The 21,337-nt window shown below is 38.8% G+C and overlaps 1 protein-coding gene and 1 long non-coding RNA gene across 3 annotated transcripts in view; one reads left to right on the forward strand and one right to left on the reverse strand.

Annotated features, from left to right (window-relative positions):
- The window catches only part of LOC147995489 (uncharacterized), a 173,340-nt gene that overhangs the window by 148,734 nt on the left and 3,269 nt on the right, over positions 1 to 21,337 (forward strand). Inside the window, exon 4 of one of the 2 annotated variants that reach the window (XR_015683542.1) lies at positions 21,262 to 21,307. The exons of the other annotated variant lie outside the window; for it this stretch is intronic. This is a non-coding gene — a long non-coding RNA (uncharacterized LOC147995489). The remainder of the gene's footprint in view (positions 1 to 21,261; positions 21,308 to 21,337) is intronic. 2 annotated transcript variants of the gene reach the window in all.
- Positions 1 to 21,337, reverse strand: part of Scn9a (sodium voltage-gated channel alpha subunit 9) — a 144,879-nt gene that overhangs the window by 96,980 nt on the left and 26,562 nt on the right.

Below are 21,337 nucleotides of genomic sequence, written 5' to 3' on the forward strand. Positions count from 1 at the left end.
TGAAGCATTTTCCAAGCAATATGAAATCTCCAAAAGCACTTTTAGAAAGGACTTAAAATGTATCCGATTTAATAGCGATGGAGACAACCTAGATTTATAACATATACCATTGATATGTTATGATATGATATGATATATAATGACATTCACTTTGATAGTGTGGTACCCTGCCCTGAACGTTTATTGTAGATCTTTCAAGAGAAAAATATTAGAAACGTCCAATCCGAGAATAGATTACAAGGGGTGGATTATGTTGATTGGCAAGATCTAGAGTCCCAGCGCATGACTGTGGCAGATTTTATGATTTAGCTCACCTAGGGTAGGAAGATTGACCTTAACTGCCACACTGAATAAGAAGGAGAACATGAGGTGAGGACCAGCACTCTTCCCTCCTCCTGAATATAGAAAAAACACGGCCAGCAATGGCAAGCTCTCAGCAATGCAGTTTTCCCACCATGATACACTCACTACACCACACTCTGTGAGCCAGATCACTCCTTCCAGAATTTCCTTTCGTCCAGCCTTTGATCACAACAAGAAAAGTAGCCAGTGTAGAACACTGGTCCTGAGACGCTAGAATGTTCACTGTGTTACACCTGGCCATGTAGACCTTAGACCTTTGGAAATAGTTCCCAAGGAAAATGTGGGACACAGCAGAGAGAAATGGGCCATTCTGTTCAAAGCTTGAGAGACAGGAATATTCAGAGAAACACAGGCAATGGGAGGCTGGATTCTGAGGTTTCCAGAAAAAGAAATCACTCTGCCTTGAATTAGGCTCAGGGGCACTTGTGAGATAATTCTGGCTAAGACTCTGGCTTTATTCTGTCCCTCTTCTGAGAAATCCAAGGGGGTTGAATTTAAAGGAAATGACAAGTTTGTTTGGCAAAGGAGATTTCAAGATGGAAACATATTCAGACTGTGCTGTAGTTACTTCAAATTTCTCTCAATCCATGTCTAGAAAGATTGTGTAAGGAGAAGGGAGGAGAGTGAGAGAGAGAGAGAGAGAGAGAGAGAGGCAGAGAGAGAGAGAGAGAGAGAGAGAGAGAGAGAGAGACAGACAGAGAGAGAGACAGAGAGAGAGAGACAGAGAGAGACAGAGAGAGACAGAGAGAGAGACAGAGAGAGAGACAGAGAGAGAGACAGAGAGGAAGACTGAAACCAGTCACTTTGCACTGGGTCAACAGAAGGAGTGAGCTTATGGCAAGCCCAGAAAAGGCTAAATTGGGTGTGAGACAGGAGGTCACAGTAGAGAAGTGAGCATAGGATGGGGAAGGAATAACCAACACTATAGACCTTTAGAAAAAGACATATGCATGCCTGCTACTCTATAAGCTTAATACAATACATAAAAATCGTTACACTTATACCCTATAATGGATAGACAACGCCTCTACTAGGTTCTACAGTATAACAAATAAAAAAACTCAGTACTTGAAATGGGCTAAATATTTGTGGGGTTGTTGGTTGTGGACCCTCAAACATTTTAGGATATGCCAATGCTATTGGTTACCTACTAGAACTTGACCTTAAGACCCCCATGGGTTGGGCAAGTCAAACAAGAGTCATGTAGCATGGAGGAATCAAATTAGTATTGAACTGGGAACTTCGTGGCTGTTGGCTAGATTTCATAATGCTGGGAGATGCTACTGGACTTGACAGGTTATAAAAAACAAAGATGACATGAAGTTGAGTAGATACTCAAAGGGTATCTGTGAAGAGATAGGGCTGAATATGGTCAGAAAACACCCCAAGATCTAACAAAACAACCAACAAACAAAATCTTTTCCAAGATACAATAAAAAAAACTTTGTGCAAAAATAAATCTCACAATGAAACTTATATAAAAATAAGAATGCCCCATGGTGGTAAATGACTCCAGGGTTCCTCATGAGTTCAAGACCAGCCTGTAATATATAGCAAGTTGGAGGCCAGCCTGGTCTACAGAAGATCCTGTCTAAAAACAAGCCAGCAAACAAACCAAATCAACAGATCAACCAAAACACAAGAAATGTTGTAGTTACTGCTCCATGCTCTCACAGTTGAGTTTCTCTTGGTTCACATTACCCTTATTTAAAGTATACCTGTGAGAACTGATGCATGTAAGGCAAGTGACAATTAACACAGGATCCCATATTTTACTAAAGTTAATTAAGATGAGTTGCAATTAATACATAAAAATACATATTTTGTGTCATACAAATTGTATTGCTTTGATCAATAAGAGATCCATTATGAAACGCTGATCAATTTTTTAAGTCTTGAGACTTGGTAAGATAATTTTCTATAAATGCACCCTCCTGTGTCAGGAATGAGCTTTCATCTCATAAACAGAACCTGACTGGAGTCACTGTGTCTGAGTCTAAACACACTTGAGAGTTGTGTGGCTCAGTGGGCTCAAGAGTGCATGGTAAGGGATTCTGCTTTTGTTTTGTTTCTTTTAGAATATGAAGAGCTTAACTCATCTTCAGTAAATTATCAAATAAACTTACGTTGCTATATTATATCCTTATTAAATAGCTATATTACTGATACTTTCAAGGTACAAATGTCATCCTTTCAGTTTTGTGTTGTTTTGGGAGCTGGAGTAACACAGTTTAAAGAAACCCATTTAACTCAGAAATGATTTTTACAGAAATCCAAGAGTCCGATGGCATCATCAGTGAAAAACGATAGCTCCTGTGTGACTGTCAAGGATGCACTTACACGTGGGTCATAAACACAAAAGCCTCTTTGGACAGCACTGCAGTTACAATACTTCTCCATCCCCTCACATCTTTTTGTTTGTGGTATCTAAGATCCAGCAACAGAAAAGGCATCATTGTGGACATGTGGAAATGCAGTGCTTCATTTTGGATACACTGTGAAATGAGAATTAAAAACACTTTCTGATGGAGCCTGGCACTCTTGTGCACACTGGTACCAAAGGAAATAGTGTCATTGGCTCCTTTCTTCACCAATCCTATACACACACACACACACACACACACACACACACACACACACACACACAAAGTGTTTTTTTCTCTTTGTCTAGTCTGGTTTCCTCCTTTATCTACTGGAAAGGAAGCGGTAGCTATACAACAAATGATGAATCCATTCACGCCATGGTATTCGGGCAATATTGGGCAATCATCAGGAAGATATTACAGAGGCACGATGTGGCTAGAATCAGATCACTGATGACACGGTACTATGTGAACACAGAAAGTCAGTTTCTGGGAATTCCAACCTTTCTTCCTCCTCCCTGTCTTCTGTTTTATTCTTAATAAAATTTTGGGATAGTATTCAAACAATGGATTTCATTCTGGCATATTTACATTCACTATATATGTCATTATACTTTGTTCCTAACCTATTCCTACCCATCCGCATTCCCCCACATCCCTCCCCAACCCACTGATTACCTTTCTTCCCCCATTTAGTCCCAAGTTCTGACTTCTTATTACATATATTTTAGTAGCCTGTTTCCCAACTCCCCCAACATATCTTCATTCTCATTATCCTCTTTCTAGTTACGTGACCTATTCATAAGTGTTTGAAAATGCATATACATGTAAAACATACATACATACCACACAGCACACACATACAGAGACAAAAACATACACATGTATTGCTTATTGAAGAGCAAGAAGAAATGAGACTCACATCAGGTTGTTTTGTGCAAATTTATGGAGAAGGCTGAAATGAGGAAGTGAATAGCCCCTGTTTGAGACTGACCTGATATGTGCACTTTCTTGGTGATAAACACAGTTGTCGAGCAAATGGGAAGAAAGAGGAAAGATATGAGTGTGCTTTATATACGCTAGTGATTAATTATGAGTTACCAATAATATATTGGCGTCATGTTAAGGAAAGAAATGAAAGCACTTCCCCTTGGAGTCATTTAATAAACAGACAAACAAATGTTCTGCAAATGCAAAAAGAAACCCTCTGTTTTTCTCTTTCTGGGTCTTTTTTATTTTGCTTAACAATGTAATTTCCATTTGCATCCACTTTTTTGCAAATATCATTATTATTTCGTCTTTTAAATGGTTGTATTAAAATTCTACTGTGCATCTGTATGATATTTCTCTTATTTGTGACTCCGTTGACACGTCCTAGGCTGGATTCATTTCCATTTCCTGTGTATTGTGAGTAGTGCAGCTATAAACACAGACATTCGAATGAAAGTATAAGTAATCTTTCATCTTGATAGCCATCACATCAATGCATTGAAAGGAATATCTAAGTGCAGTTTAGCCACTGGATAACTGTGTGGTTTAGATAAGAAACTCAAAGATGATGTCCAACCGAGTCTGGAGAGTGCAGGGTAGAGGAGTATCTTAGTAAGGGTCTCCATTACTGTGAAGAGACATCATGACCAAGGCAACTCTTATAAAGGACAGCATTTAATTGGGGCTGGCTTACAGATTCAGAGGTTCAGTCCATCATCATGAAGATGGGAGCATGGCTGTGTCCAGGCATGTGTGGTACAGGAGAAACTGAGAGTTTTACAACATCATTGAAAAGAAAGCCAAGAATGTTTTCAGGCAGATAGGATGAGGGTCTCCAAGCCCACCTCCACAGTGACACACTTCCTCCAACAAGGCCATAGCTCCTAATAGTGCCACTCCCAGGGCCAAGCATATTCAAACTACCCACAGTGGGTAAAACCAATGCCAGGCTAAGGGTGGTTCTGTCTGTCTTAGGAGTTGTAAATAGGAGCTATTTTGATCTGAACGCCTGATATCATGGTTTGTTTTACTTGTAAAGATGTCATGGTACTATTTTTCTTTATAATACATGTTTTTATACATTACATTTATAAAATTATGCTATTTTTATTACGGTACGTTCACCATAGAAGTGATGGATTTGAGCATTTATACATGCTCAAATGACTCCCACCCCACTACTGCCACATGCCCTCCTTCCAAAGCCTGACAATCTCCTTCCTCTTCCCGAATATTCCCATCCTGTTTTATATGATATTGTGTATATAAGATTAAATAATATATATAATATATAATATATATATATATATACACACTGAACTCCACACATGGGAGAAAACAAGTGGTATTTTTTTGTTTTGTTTTGTTCTTTGCTTATTTGGCCTAACACCACAATCTAAAGTTGTATCCCCTTTTCCTTCAAGAGACCTCCCTTAGGTGTGTATTCAGGAGGGTAGAAATGGAACTATTCTTTGATTTGTTTGTTTTACAATCTTTAAAAGTATAATAGATATTGATCATGTTTCTCCCCTCCAATTTTTCCCAGATCCTCCTTACTTCCTACCCACCAAACTTCATTCCCTCTCTCTCTCTCTCTCTCTCTCTCTCTCTCTCTCTCTCTCTCTCTCTGTCTCTCTCTCTCTGTGTGTGTGTGTGTGTGTGTGTGTGTGTGTGTGTGTGTGTGTGTTTTGAGGAACTCCCCACACCTGCTCCACCACACACACTGATTTCTGAAGTGTCATCACCAGTTAATCTTTTGTATTGCTAAGGGTGTTCTGCTTACAGAGGGAAGAATGTTAGTGCCATAAGAAATGGAAGCATTGGTGCTCCCACTCAGTCCTCTGTGTGTGTGTGTGTGTGTGTGCAAAGATGAACTGATGTCACAGAAGAAAAGATGGAGAACTGGACAGTAACGATTACTCCATGGATTATAAAACCATGTACAGTTATATGAATGAGTTTATTTCTTTATATAAGCAAAGTAATATCTCTTCATTTTATCTTCCATGACTTTTACATCAACATGTATTGCTAGTGTAATTTCTGTCATTTAAAAAAAAAACTAGAAAGATGTTTTTCTTTCTCTGTTCATAAATTACCTTCCTATACAATTACAACATAAATGCTGATTTTAAAAATTAGTCTTATTTTGAAAGGGGCTTAGTAACTGAAAAATTAAATAGAAACTAAGTGATTATCAGTTAAATTGTACAGGGCTATTATTGACAATTAAAATTTATTTTAAAAATTCCATCATAATAGCTGTCTAGTAAAATTAATGGATTCACTTTGAAGTCTTTTTAAAACCAAGATAGAAGACTAAAGCAAGAATAAAGAACAAGTTCTGTACATTGCCTGCTCCTTATCACTCAGGCCGCTAAGGCAAAGGGACGAAAACTGATTTAGACTCATCCTATTGATATAATGAATAGCAAAATGTTTGAACCTGTGTGACTCTGAGATCTCTTTAAAATGTTTATTCTGTTTTAATTTTATTCCAGCAAATATTTATTTCTTATTTTTTTATTTATTTTGGGAATAAAATGCTATTGAATTCATGGTCCTCCTGACCCTGTCTCCAAATTGCCTTCAATACGGTCTGGTGTCTTCAAGCCTGGCCAACATTTGAAAGATATATTTTGGTGTGTATAATACATAGAGGTTTGGAATATAAAGATACATTTAAATAAAGTTTAGTATCACATCTCAAAGTGTCACATCTAGTTTACCATGCATATATTTTTTGTTCTTTTCCTTTTCCTTGTAAGATTCTTTGTTTCTTTGTTTCTTTCTTTGTTTCTTTCTTTCTTTCTTTTTTGGTGTGTGTGTGTGTGTGTGTGTGTGTGTGTGTGTGTGTGTGTGTGTGTGTGTATGGCAATTTTTTTTAAAGAGTCTGCCAAGAACCACACCTAAAGCCAGATTGTTGGAGACACAAAGACAAAAGAAACTTTTTTTAGGCCTCATCCCCTGGGGCACACAATCTACTGGGGAATGCAGGGAGGTAAACAATCACAGATCCTGCCAGCTGGGAGCAGCTAGAGCACCCAGGAAGGTCACCTGACCTGGACTCAGGAAGGACTCAGTCACAGGGCAGGGGAAATGAGACATCAGTGTGGTCTGTTCCTTGCAAGCCCCTAACTCCTTCTATGGCAGTTCGATTCCTTCATAGGAATTCCACACCAGGTGGGGGCCTCAAACTCTTCCTTCATTTCCAGGCTTGCCTCTCCTCTAATTGTCCTCAGTGACCTCAATTTTCCAGACCACAAAGGAGTCATCTCAGCCCTGTCTAATCGCAAGATACAAAATGTAAAGCCTCAGAGTGTCTTCGGAGTCTATCCCTAGGCTTCTGCGAGCTCAGACTTTCCAAGTACATAAGAAAGAAAATTTTGCTCAAGGCTTATTTCACTTGTGAAAAATGAGATAGCTTAACTGACTCGCAGATGATGTCAACTGAAGGCTGACTTACTACAGGGGTCAGTTCTATTCTCCCACCACATGGGCTCTAGGGATCAAACTCAGTTTTTCAGCTTGGAGGCTAAGACACCTGCCCATCCTTAGGCTCCGTGACTCTTAACATATGTTTCCAGTGATACCCAAAAATCAGACTGCAGGAGTTAGACAAATATATGGAAGTGTGAGTGTGTGTGTGTGTGTGTGTGTGTGTGTGTGTGTGTGTGTGTGTGTGTTCATATTAACCATGTCACTTAAGTCAATATTACTATGGCAGAAAAGGAGATTAACTGCTATGCTTCGGTAATTCATTGAATTAATACGTGACTACCGGGAATTTAGGGTACATTGAAAATGCATGGCGCAGTATAAAATCACTGAAGAAATCATCCCTCATCTGCCTTGTCTCATAAAAATGGGACATTTGATTCACTTGTATGATAATATTGAGGAGGGACAAAGTGCTTGCTATGGATGCCGATTGGATAGCAGCCAGGAAAGGCTGCTAAATATCCTGTAAAAAGGCTGTCTCCAACCTGGCAAAGAATTAGAAGGCTCCTGCTGGTTGAAAAGTTAAGTTTAGATTACAGCTGAGGGTTATTTACACCTGATACTGCCATAGTGGAAGTCTCATCTTCAATTCTGGTTGCTTCCTTGATTTATCTTGGCATAGAGCAAAGAAAGTCAGATCGCAGCAGAATGTGGTGAGCTGATCTATCTTAAGTCTGGAAAGCACAAGCTGGGTTAGCTACTTACAAATCTACTTTTTAATATTAAAAGGTTAACTAAATGTATGCCTCTGTTGACTCATCTGCACAATGGGTACATAAATAAGCCAGAGAGTTAAATGTTATATACATAAATCTCTTAAAACTCTACTTGGACCAAGGAGTCCTCAACAAGTACATATTATTACTATCATTTTAATCATTGCTTCTCCTACTAGGGAACAAAATGAAAACAGGCATCGATGAATCACGGCCCACAAAGCAAGACCAAGGGATGAGAGCTTCCCTGGAGAACTGGGAAGTCTTCTGCCCAGCAGCCATCATAGCCTGTTGGTCTAGTTTTGATGTTCTCCTTCAATCAAATAGACCCAGCCATTTTGTAGTAACTCGGGAAGCAAAGGGCACCCATCTCAATACAGTGAGATGCACCCTCACAGAGCAAGCTTAGCAATTGTTCCACTGAGAAGCTACATAAATCCCGAGCCACTATCAGTTATGACAACTCTCTGTGAAAAGAAGAGGCTACACTAAATGCCAAGAGACACAGTTGTCTTTCTTGGGAAAGTAACCCTTTTATGTCAATACTCCCTGTGTTTCTTGGCATCAACACCAGTGTTTGGAAGGAAGGGACCCTTCACATTTCACCTTCTTCCTTCTCCCCATTCTGAGGACACTGTTCACCCATACCTCTGTGCTTCTTTACACTTTAATATCTTCTTTCTTAAAAAAAACTTAATTATATTTTTTATTTTTGTGCATTGGTGTTTTGCCTGCGTGTATGTCTGTTATAGTTTTGAGCTGCCATGTGGGTGCTGGGAATTGAACCCGGCTCCTGTGGAAGAGCATTCAGTGCTTTTAACCGAATGAGCCATCCCTCCAGCCCTGACTTCAATATATTCTATGGAAGTATTTTATATGTCTGACACTATTGTCAGACAAGGTCGCAAAGTCTTTGTATTATATATGCAGCACAATGTCTACAAAGATTGTTAATGCCATTTAAAACGTATTAAACAGCAAAGAATAGTTTTCTGATAGTATTATTTGCATGCTGTATCATGTTCATCGAGAGTTAACTAGGCATCTGGTTGAACTGTGGAAGCACTACAAAATCCTTACAGGGAAACATCCTCTGAATTCCTAGCAAATGGCTTCTGAACTCACTACTACAGTTTGACTCACCAGCAACCTAACAATGGTATCAAAACACACTTCTGTAGTATAATCCATGAGCAACTTAACAATGGTGCATAAACACATCCTACAGTGCAAAGCACCAGCAACCTAGTAATGGCTTATAAATATACTACAGTGTAACCCACCAGCAACCTAACAATGGTATAGAAAGAAACATACTTCTAAAGTGCAAACCACCAGAGACCTACTAATGGCTTATACACATACATCTACAGTGTAAACCAACGTAGCAAGACTCTTCCATTCCACGTAAACAGCTTAAAAAACAAAAGACATCGGATTAGTATTAACATTAAAATATTTATGCTCCACTGTTCATTTCATAGCAGCAAAGTGCAGATCCTTTACTCAATAGCGCCCATCTTAATGCAGTAGAGAGAATGTGGCTTGAGCCTCAGTCATTTACATTCATGGTCTGTCTCACACTTTTATTACCTCTGAGACTCTGAGCAAGTCACCCAGTTTGCCCTAGTGCCAGGGACCTCATAAAGAAAACCTCATTTAGAAAATATAAAACTTTGATGATAAGCTCTAACATTATTTTCTTGTCTCAAGTGTCCATTTCAATAACTATGATTTTTCTGAAGTTTTTAATATATCAGAATTTATTTTCAGCAAAAGTAATGATGCCTATAAATAATTATTTAATAAGCCATGATCTCACAATAAGATCGCTTTTTGAAAATAATAAATAAAACATCTATAATGATACATTATTTGAAATAAAACATGAAATGCATATTCTGATATTCATTCCCCAAACTCTTTTTACAAGGGAATTCTGGGTAATCTGTCTCCTATGAGTTAGAAGTTATATACCAAAGGCTCACTCACCAACTTGGTATTATATGAAATGGCAAAACCTTTAAGAGATATAGATTGTAATTAAGCCATTCGGCAATGCCCTTAGAAAGGATTAATGTACTTGGCAGGGCCTTTCCCCCTTTTTTGAAGAGTAAGCTATTACAGGGTATTATACAGTTCATACCTGTGACCCCAGCTCTTAGAAGACTGCAAGAGGAGGATCACAATTTTGAGGCTAGCCCGTACTACACAGCAAGTCCTATTCTCATAAGAAGAATTCAGAGAGGGAAAAACACTAGATCATCATACCAAGAGCAAACTTGGCCCCTGATTCCTGGCTCTCATTTGCTGCATCTTTTCCAAGTGCATCCAGGGCTATTCCCACTGCACTGTGCTATCCTGACGCAGCCTAGGCGGGTCCTCCACTAGATATTGAACCAGCAGGACCAGCTTAGGTTAACCTTTCAGCATCGAAAACTGATAGCTATGTAAACTCCCTCTCCCCACTTTTAAGCCCTTATGCTCAAGTACTTTGTTGTGGCAGCAGACTAATAATTTAAGGAAACTCAGAAAACTACATTGTCCAGCATTCCTCGCGAGTAGAGGTGATGCTACGTACGATGAAATGTGAGATGCCTGAAAGCGGAGAAGGTGAAACTCTGCCCCTCCTTTTTTACTTCAAATGAAATATTAGTACTTTCACGATGATTTTAGGCTACAAGGTGACTGTAACCTTGGGGTTAGGGTGGAGAACAAGTGACATTTGAAGCAGATAGATTTTGTGGGTGTTCAATCACTCAAATTCAAATGAGTCCACGAACTGTCGATACTCACTGGAACCATTTATTGAGGGCCTGTGTAAATTGCTCTCCATTTAGTTGGGAGAAAGTTTAATAAATAAATAAAAATATTTAAACACAGGCTGTAGTTTCTAATTAGGAGATTTAATGGCTGTTTTTAGTTTCTTTGTCTGAAGTTCTAGAGATGGAACCAAGGGTAACATGCATGCTGGATAAGCACACCTCTGCCTTGTGACTTATCTAATATTTTACTCGTTTGACAGTTTCTTACATTGCGATAACAAAGTTTAACCATTGTAACCCACTGTTCCTTCATCTCCATCCATCACCCACTGAACCACTTCACCCAATAACTCCCTCTCCCATCTTCATGGTTTATTTGTGTGTGGTCCAATGAACTTATTGGCATTATTTGCCCAATCCTAGATGAGAGGCTGTGCACTGGAGCCAAGGAATCCTTTCAGAGGGCTCACCACTGACAAAAATGACAGCCACTACCTCAGCAGCCATTAACTGCCAGTGTCCCTCTGGGAGGGATGTCATCTCGTGGGCTCCTCCCTCATTTAGGATTAATGTTAACTGGGCCAGTCGCATGAGGGTGTGTGCAGATAGCCACCATTGCAATGAATTTGTGTGGATAATGGCTGTGTCTTGTCCACAAGACTTCTTCTTGCTGTTTCTTCCCAGCCTCTGGGTCTTGCACTCTTTCTGCCCACTCGTCCGAAGCATTCTTTTTTTTTTTTTAATTTTTTTTCCTTTTTTTTTTCCGAAGCATTCTTATTGATTAGGAGTGGGTGATACAGACGTTCCATTTAGGACCAGGAACTCGACCATCAACTGTTCTCTGCGTCTTGGCCATATTATAATAAACTTAGGCAATAATCTAATAGTCAAACAACTTTAATACTATCATAAATCATGAAAAGACCATAACTTTGGCACTATTTAAAGGACTTTCAGAGGCACAGGAAACAGAGATTTTTACTTGGAAAAGAATCCTTGGATTCCTTCGATGAACCCAGAAGCAGTCTACTTTCTCCCAGACCACACCCTTCTCTGATATCCTTTTGTAGGTCAGACAAGCTGTGAATTTATAATCTCTGCTCCTGTGCCCTCACCTCCTCTTTAGTCCTGAGTACTGAGTCCCGCAGTTATAATATGTATGTAGTATCATAATCACAAGTATGCATTAATAAGTATCTACTCTCTGCCAACAATAATATCTAAATTAGACTTTCACATACCTCATATAGACAGTTTTAAAGATCTCACATATACAAATGTCTATATTAAAGCAAGTGAATCTTTCCAATTGACACTTTCCTATTAGTCTCACATTTGATGATTACTCTTGGTTATCAGCTTGATTCCCCTTGGAACTAATCTCTGGGCCTGTCTGTCTGGAATCATCTGGATTAGGTTGGGTGTGGACTCTCGTATTAATACAGATGGTACTATCTCACAAACTGGGATTCCAGCCTAAATAAACAGAAGGCAAGCTGAGTCCAAGCATTAATCACTGCTTGCTTCCTGTCTGAGGGCACAAAATGACCACCGTCTCCCCCTACCACTTCCCCCTCCCTGCCATGAGGGATGTGTATCCCCTGGAATTGTCAACCAAGCTGAATTGACTAAGCTGCTCTTGCCAGGTGTTCTGTCCCAGAAATGAAATAAACAACACACCACTCAAATCTAATTTATAGCCTAGAAATGAAAACCCAAATACTCCAAGTCTTCATTCATTACTGCCCACTGAGGCTCAGTACCTATCAATCATCTTGATTTGATATGTAAATCTCAACCTGCAAATTTCAAACTCCTTGTTCTAAAGGGAACCATGTTCAAATAAGTCAACCACTGGTCTTTTTAGATGAAGAGATCGTCTAACCTGCATCATTCATTTTAAAAAGAAAACACTAAACATTGCTTTAATAGTCATAATGCTTCTTAGTTTAAAACTCAACCAACAAGTGCTGTTATAATTAGGTAGGAGAAGGAGGCTGTGTGAGCTACTGCACAGTAGTCTGACCATGGGGAGTGAGATGAGACCCTGGCCAACACTGATCTATGAGATGCAGCCCATCTCGAGCATTGCCTGGTGTCAGAAGCAGGGAATAGATAGACCAGGGACCTAGTGGAAAAGCAAATATTACTGTTTTGTTAAAGAGACACAGAGTTCATTGAGAGGGGCAAAAAAGCAACAAAAGGGACAAATTACCTGACACATTGCTTCTGAGAAGTGTGTTATGTAATGCTTCTCAGAAGCTCAGCAATGCCAATCAAGATAGCCAGAAATTGCTATTTCCCAGGACCAAATGTAAATTAGAAATCAAACTATCTCCATGTTAATTTTCTCTCAAGCATGAATGATCTTGATTCATGTTCATGCTAAAGTTTATCATTTGGTGTGAGAGTGTTTTCAGGGTTGTAACAACTGTATTTTTCAATGGGGCACAGATACAGTGCACGAAGTTCTCATTCGGAATGAACAGAATGGAAACGGTGGGTAACACCCTAGAAACGTTCATTCAAGCGCTCTTGGTCGTAACAAGCAGTGAAAACTCTGCTGATGGGTGATGCATATGCTCGTTCTATTTTCCTCCTTCACCTTGGTTTGTGCCAGTGAGACCAAATCTGTACAGTACACTAATCCTGCCCCAAACCACATCTGATTTAATGAATACTTGAAGGAAATTGAGGCTTTTAAATCCAGCCTGGATACTGAAGTGTCATTTAGAGGGTCAGATGGCTTGTCTAAACTGTGACATAGATAATAAAGCCAGGACTCAAGCTATGATCTGATGTTCCCCAGCCCAGTATACACACAAATATATAAATGCAACACTGGGAGAGGGATTTCGGTGTGTATAAAAGCTTACGGTACAAGAGTCCATGGCTTGGGATATTTACTTGCCACGAAAGTCTTGGCCTGTGAATCACTGCAGGCTTTTCCTGATGAGTCATTTGGTTTTACTCAGAAGACCTGAGCTTAGAAATCCAATCAGTGACTAACATGCTTGGTGAGCTGTTCTTGTAATTAAATAAAACAATCCCGAGAAATTTAATCGAATAATGCCTGCCCATCAAGAATCTAGAAGCCACACTTTGTCGGTTTGTTTAAGGCAAATTTCTGGCCAACTGTTCTTTAAAAATCAAATTTAACATGGCAGGCAAGTTGTTTGTAACTTCCTTAAGGGCATAGGCAAGTAATCACAAACCCTTAGATATTAAATGTGGTACGGAAAAGACTCATTGTCTACGTAACAGCCCTCCCGTGACTGTGACGAGATTTTTAACTTGTATCTTCCTCACTTTAATTTTCAAATATGCAAAAGCACATTTTTAGAACTATGTTAGTTAAAGTGCAGCCCATCTTTATGAGCTTCAGTTGTCATGTGTGCCCGCCCCTATGTGCAATCAATTTAGGGAAATTAATGAGAAGTTCTATAAATCTGTTAACTTTCACACAAAAACGTCTAGATTGAAACAAACACGTTTATTAACACTAAAATATCAAGTTTCCTTTATCTAAATTAGTCCCTGATCCATAAGTCTTTTTATTGTGAAGCTTACCATTGCAAAGAAGAGAGTTAATTATTAGTGTAAAAATCACTTTTAATAGGCTGGAGACAGCTCAGTAGCACCACTGGCCTAACAAAGACAAGGCCATGGGTTTTATCTTTAGCACCACAAAAGTCAAAATATGAACTATAACAACAGGACATCTTAGTACAATAAGTCAGAATGTAAGTTAGATAACCTGTGTGAAATAAAATGATAGAAAGGAAGTCAAGTGAGGACCTTGATCTCTAAATATACATGGTGTTCCTGGGTGCTCTCCTATAGTCTACAGTCTAGGGGGCTGAGAAGTACAGTTGGGCTCTCAGATGTTCAACCATTGGCTCTGCATCAGGTGAATAAACTTTCAGTGCCCTGTAAGCTCTCAGACACTCAAAATAGTATAGTCTATGTCATGGGGGTTGTGGTTTGCTGCCTGAATGACTTCCTGGGATGCTAAGGAATTCTACAGCACATGACTTGGGGAGGGGGGGTGTGTTGGCTGCCTGAATGATTTCTTGGAAAAAAGGCAGTTTATAAGCCCAGCCAGCCCATCCTCCTGCTTCTGTCTTCCTGCTTTGGGAGGCACTGTAAACACAAACAACCATAGCTAACTTTTAACAACGTAGTTTCTAGAGGATCTAACTCATGTACTTGTGCTTGCAAGGCAAGCTCTTTACCTACTGAGTTCCAGTGCACAGGAATTCTTTCCTAAAGCCTTTCTCCCAGTTAGCACATCTCGACAATGATAACAGCTGCCTTCTCAAGAGACTGCGCTTTGCTGTCTCCCCAGTATCCATGTGCTTCACATTTTCAATTAAAATTAGAGCCTTACTCTTCTAAATATTAGAAAAGAAGTACTCGGTCATGTTTTCCTTCATTCTGTAATATCACAGCCGTAGAAATGGAAAACAAATGGGAATGAGGACAAACCATTCTAAATAATATGAAGGGAACAGAGCAGGCTTGTGGGCCTTTTTAACGTCAAATGATTTACTTTAAGAAAACATAGTCTATAGTTAACTGATACAAGTTTCTTCCTTGATACTTAGATTTAAACATTGGCTTGCTAATACAAGTGCAGGCACATTTACTGAATAGTGTTTTCACTTGACCTTCTGGGTCTCTCTCTCTCTCTCTCTTTTTTTCCTAGGTTTTATTTTATTTTTATTGGTTATTTTATTTATTTACATTTCAAATATTGTTCCCTTCCTTTCCTAGTCTCCTATCTGCAAACCACCCATCCCGTCCCCCCTCCCATTTGTCTCTGAGAGGGAGCTCCCCAACCTATCCACCCACTCGCACCTCACCTCTCTAGCAACCCCCTACACTGGGGACATCAAACCTCCACAGGACCAAGCACCTCACCATGCACTGGAGGTGCCATCCTCTGCTACATATGAAGCTGCACCCATGGGTCCCTCCATGTGAACTCTTTGGTTGGTGGTTTAGTCCCTGGGAGTTCTGCAGTGTCTGGTTAGTTGATATTGTTGTTCTTCCTATGGGGTTGCAATCCCTTCAGCTCCTTCAGTCCTTCCCCTAACTCTTCCATTAGGGTCCCTGGGCTCAGTCCAATGGTTGGCTGTGAGTATTTGCATCTGTCTTAGTCAGGGGTTGGCAGAGCCTCTCAGAGGACAGCCATACTAGGCTCCCATTTGGGAGCACTTTTTGGCATCAGCAATAGTGACTGGGTTTGATGTCTGCAGATGGGATGGATCCCAAGGTGAGTTGGTCTCTCTTTCAAGCACTGCTAGTTCTCTGGTTCTATGCTGTAAAACTTAAGTTTCTGGTTCTATACATGTGGCCTTCTAATAATATCATGTTTATTTCTTGATATACTCACGTTTACCAAGAATGTACAAGTTGTATATTTGTTATTTATTTTTAATGGTCTTTGTAATATATGACAGCTATTGCTATATCACTATATTGTCTGTGGAGTCATTTGCTTTGGAAATGCTTCATAATTAACTTGACTGTTTATAAAAACAATTAAAACTTAGGTCATTTAACATGGTTAATAAGATGTTTTTTTCATTCATGCATGTGATAGAATGGCATAAAAATTTAAACCATAATTAAACTTCCTACTTATATAAATATAACATATTATTCTAGCATATGCTTTCATAATTTCTTCATATATTGCTCTGAAAGAGAAAATGAATAGACCCCTCACATACTTTCTAAAACAAATGTTGATTACAGGCTTTGAGATTTATAAAGTTCAGAGCTGGCCAGCAAGTGCTGTTCTAGTTAAAAATGAAGCTGAGACTTGAAGTCAACTTTTAGTTTTGAGCTCTCATAGCTCAGCTCTACCACTTCATAATGCTTGAAATGAAAGAATTAGAGACATCAGGCATATAGTTGAGAAAGAGAGAGGGGAGTAGGAAAGTATAGGAAAGGAAAGGGAGGGAAGGGAAGGGAAGGGAAGGGAAGGGAAGGGAAGGGCAGGACAGGACAGGACAGGACAGGACAGGACAGGACAGGACAGGATCAAACACCAAGTCATAAGTATGCCTAAGTATCTCCTTGTGTGTCTTTGTTTTAAGATTCCACAGAGGAACAAGGTAAACACTCCAGGGAATGGACTAGTCTTGGTTTATAAACCACGTCTTAGCTCACAGTTGCTATGGGAAAAATGATAGATCCAATTATAAAAAGTCTAGAAGGTTTCCTATAATTAGTGTCTGTTGCACTGCTTTTGTTTATGATACAATGCAGGGAGAAGAAGAAGAGGGAATAACCACAGAGAGGAATTGCTATTTCCTTCATTATTGTCTTATTGCTTTTCTACTAATAGTTGTGTCTCAAGGAAGTCACGTCATACTCATTCCATCAATAACGTTAATTTGTCATTTCACTCAGGAGCTGTGAGAAAGGTCTAGGCATTAACATTATGACTACCAAAGCCTATTATATTGCCTTGAAAATATACCTTCAGCATAATATGACCAAACAACAGGAAGTGTCCCAGACATGCACTCTAATGTGTGCCATAAAATTTTATCAGATGATAGTAGCATAGTAGTTTTGGCTAATGTTGTTCCGAAGTCTTTCCTGTTAATATTGTACATGACATTGGAGAACAATGATGTTATTTGTCTATAGAAGAAAAAAAACCTATACAGACATGTACACATTATTAAAGCCTTGTAGTAAGGATAGTACATTGTACTCACTTTAAAGCCATTCAGCACTATCATCAAGTCATTTCACATTTTTGGGTGAAATGAAAGCCAGTTCAGTTAATAGTAAGAGTAATCTATTCAGTTCATGCATAGAGACAGGTTCTACTTCATTTACATAGTACATAAGCTTGGCCATAGCCATTCTTTCATGGATATGCTCAAATAGTTCATTGCACTTAGTTTTCCTACCCTTTTTTAAGATGATAATAACCATATGGTCACATTTTCAATTCTTTTACAATTGGATCTACCATTTTTCCCATAGCAACTGTGAGCTAAGACTTGGTTTACAAACCAAGGCTAATCCATTCCCTGGAGTGTTTACCTTGTTCCTCTGTGGAATCTTAAAACAAAGACACCCAAGGAGATACTTAGGTATACTTGCGACTTGGTGTTTGGTCCTGTCCTGTCCTGTTCTGTCTTGTCCTTTCCTTTCCTATCAAAGTCTACAACTTTAATTATAGTGTCATGCAATTAAAAGTCTATTAGAATCAGGAAAGATTTTATACTCAATATGTAGTCTTCAATAATTTTAATCATTCATCCTTAGCAACAAAATAACAACAAAACTGCAAATGAATTGAGCATGCCCTAATAGATGGCCATAATTCTCTAAATGAAGACTCAATAGTACAAATAAGAGATATTTATTGCAAATGTGAAAAAACTTAAAGATCAAGCATAGAAATTAAACCTTTTTATAGCTCATTTAAGGTATGAATATTTATCTGTGTATATCATAGATTATACTTTCAAATATTGAAATTAGACATTAATAGGTCAACTAATGGAGCCATCAAAAACTCTAAGAAAAATGTTCCAAATGACCCCTACCTCTGCACTATAAAAAAAGAAAATGATTTCTAGGTCACTCGACTTTTGAGTTCATATTTTCAACAAAATATTAAGTTGACTGTTCTCTTGAATAAACAAACACTCTGGAATCTATAAAATAGACTATTTGTAAGCAGATGAAAAAATCTTATTTAAGGTAGATGATTATAAACTAAGTTTTTTGTTGAAGTGAAAACAAGCACAGATTTTTTCATAGTTTCCTACTTTTACAGATCAAAATTATAGGTTAACAGAAGCTCAATTAGATTCCTAAATTGTGTTTTGTTTCAGAAAGAAAAAAAGGCATAAAGCCCTCACCTGCAGAAGTGCCACAGTCTTAGGCCACTTTACATATACCAATGTTTAAAATTCTTTTTTAGATTTTATTTCATAAGTATGTTTTGCCTGTGTGAATGTATGTGTGCCATGTAGATGTCTGGTTCCCCCTGAGATACATTAGATCTTGTGGAACTGAAGAAATGTACAGTTGGGAGTGTCCACATGGATGCTGGGAACCTACACCTGGGTCTTTGCAAGAATAATACTGAGTCATCTCTTCCTCTCAGCCACATTCTATATAACTAGAAATGACTGTGTTACAACAAACTGCTAAAGAAAAGATTTAAGGATGTGAGGATGCTCTGGCCGAGACATCTGTTACCCAATTGATTGCCAGAGTTGACTCAGCTGATCTAGCTGGCTAGGCTGGTGTCCCCTTCCTTACTCAGTGCTCCATGTACATCCCTCTTGAAGTTACAAAGAAGATGGCATTCCCAAAATAGATTAATAGATGAGGCCTGGTCTTAGGTTAAAGGAAATGAGAAACTGTACACCCTTGCTAGAACACCCACACAAGCTTTCAAGAGAATATATAAACTGTCACCTAGGAGTTAACACAAATGTGAAATATGAGAATACCAAATAAAGCCCAGTGATGAGATGGCCTCTCCGATGGGGAGATTTAATTTCCTACATTGTTTAGAAAAGTAGTCTTCTAGGTATTTGACATTAAAGGTCTTTGAACATAGTAGTCCTGCACTTGTTCAAAGGAAATTGGAGCATAAATTTTAAGTTTTACCTCAGCTACTCAGAGTCATCATGTCAGCTCTTCATCCTTATGAACTAGGTCTTATGTAATAGGCAACGTTGAAATTTCTTGCTATTTTGATTTTTGTCTCTATTAAAAAACACCCAATTTATTTTAAATCTTTTAGTGGTTTTTTTTTATGTGTGTTTTCTGATAATCCATATAAAATTCTTTATGTAACCATACAAATACAAACAAGGTACGAGGTGGAAATTTCCATCCCTGATGTCATAGCTGTGCTTTGCGATAAGAAAGTCCAAACTATGTGGGAGGAAAAGATCACTAAACCCAATTTCTCGGCATTGGATGTGGAACAGAGGGCTTCTCTGACAGCATTTGAGTCATGGCTTTTGTTACCTTGGTAAGCATTTCATTTTTTTTTCTTTAGGCATCAAAAGCAAGCTTTGAGCACATTTCGAACCTCATCAAATTGATAAATTAGATTCCAGTTGATTTTATTGTGAATGTGCCCCAATTATTCCAGAAGCCAAAATCTCATAGCTTCCTTGTAAGATAAATGTGTTTCTGGAGGAATAGAGGTTTCAGTCCTTCATGCATATAGCAGAACAGCAGACAATACACTGCTATAGAATAAATACTTTCATTTTGGGCCTCCCAAATTTCTTCTACAGACTACATACTTTAGACATATCTTGGTCTGGGTGTAGTGGTCGATGGCTTGTTATAGCACTCTAGGTGCAGTTAGCTTGGACTACATAGAGTTCCAGACCATCTAATATGCAGAGGGACACTATCTCAAAGAAAAAGATATAACTAAGATATTTTATGACTATGTTGTGATTGTCTTGTGATATTCTTAACTGATAAAGTTAACCAGTGACAAATGAACCAAGCTGTAAAGACCACTGCAGAGAGTAATGGTTTGAACAATATTGGTACCACAGACTTAGACATTTATGTGTTTGGTTCAGAGTTCCACAGTAGACTGTTGGGAGGGAAGGATTAGGATGTATGAGCTTATTTGAGTAGTTATGGTCTTTTTCAAGGAGGTATATTGTTGGGAGTAGTTTTTGAATTTTCAAAAGCCCATGGTAGACCTAGTCTCCTTCTTTGTTGCCTGAGAATCAGAATGTAAAGCTCTCAGCTCCTCCTCCTCCTCTCCCTCCTCCTCCTTCTCCTCTTTCTCCTCCTCCTCTCCCTCCTCCTCCTTCTCCTCTTTCTCCTCCTCCTCCTCCTTCTTCTTCCACCATAACTGCCAGCCTACCTCCATGCTCCCCACCATGATGATTATAGATCAGATTATAGACGATTATAGATCAACTGTAAGCAAGTTGCAATTAAATGGTATTTTTAAATAAATAAGAGTTGCTTTGTTGTAATGTCTCTTCACAGCAATAGAGCACTAAGACACAGTTTTAGAAATGTGACCTGCTATACCAGACTCATTAGTTTTATTTTCAAATATCCACCCCCACAATGATGTCTCTCCTGTGTCTTTTGGTTCTTATCTCATGAGATTATCTTCTAATGTTAAAGATGGTATCTTGTTAGAATAAAACGCATGTTTAAACATAACCATGGAAGGGCATACTGTGTAACTACTGAACAAATTGCAGCACCCGGCATAATCATTGAATCCTGTTAATGGTGTGTGCTGAGTAGCTATGGGGCAATATCAGAATGATTTATGTTGCTAGACTTGCTCTTGAGATTTACAGAATGAGTAGCTTTTGCCATCTGCCTTGACAATTCCCAGAGGAAGTAGAACACTACCATACAGTAGAGGTAATGGGTGTATCATATTCCTGCACCTCAGGGCCTTTGTAGGACACTGTGCTGCACTAGAGGAAGTTCGTCTCATTGCTTTGCAAAGGAAAACAATCTGGAAGTGCGAAGTTACCGATAACCCGCCTCTTATTCTTTCTCCTACCCTAGTCAATATCTCAAAACGCCCGTGACTTCATTGGAGGACATTTAAAAGGTGAATAGTTCATTTTGAGAATCCTTTCCT

Source organism: Rattus norvegicus, chromosome 3, assembly GCF_021556685.1.
Source record: "Rattus norvegicus strain SHRSP/BbbUtx chromosome 3, alternate assembly SHRSP_T2T, whole genome shotgun sequence".
Taxonomy (NCBI): domain Eukaryota; kingdom Metazoa; phylum Chordata; class Mammalia; order Rodentia; family Muridae; genus Rattus; species Rattus norvegicus.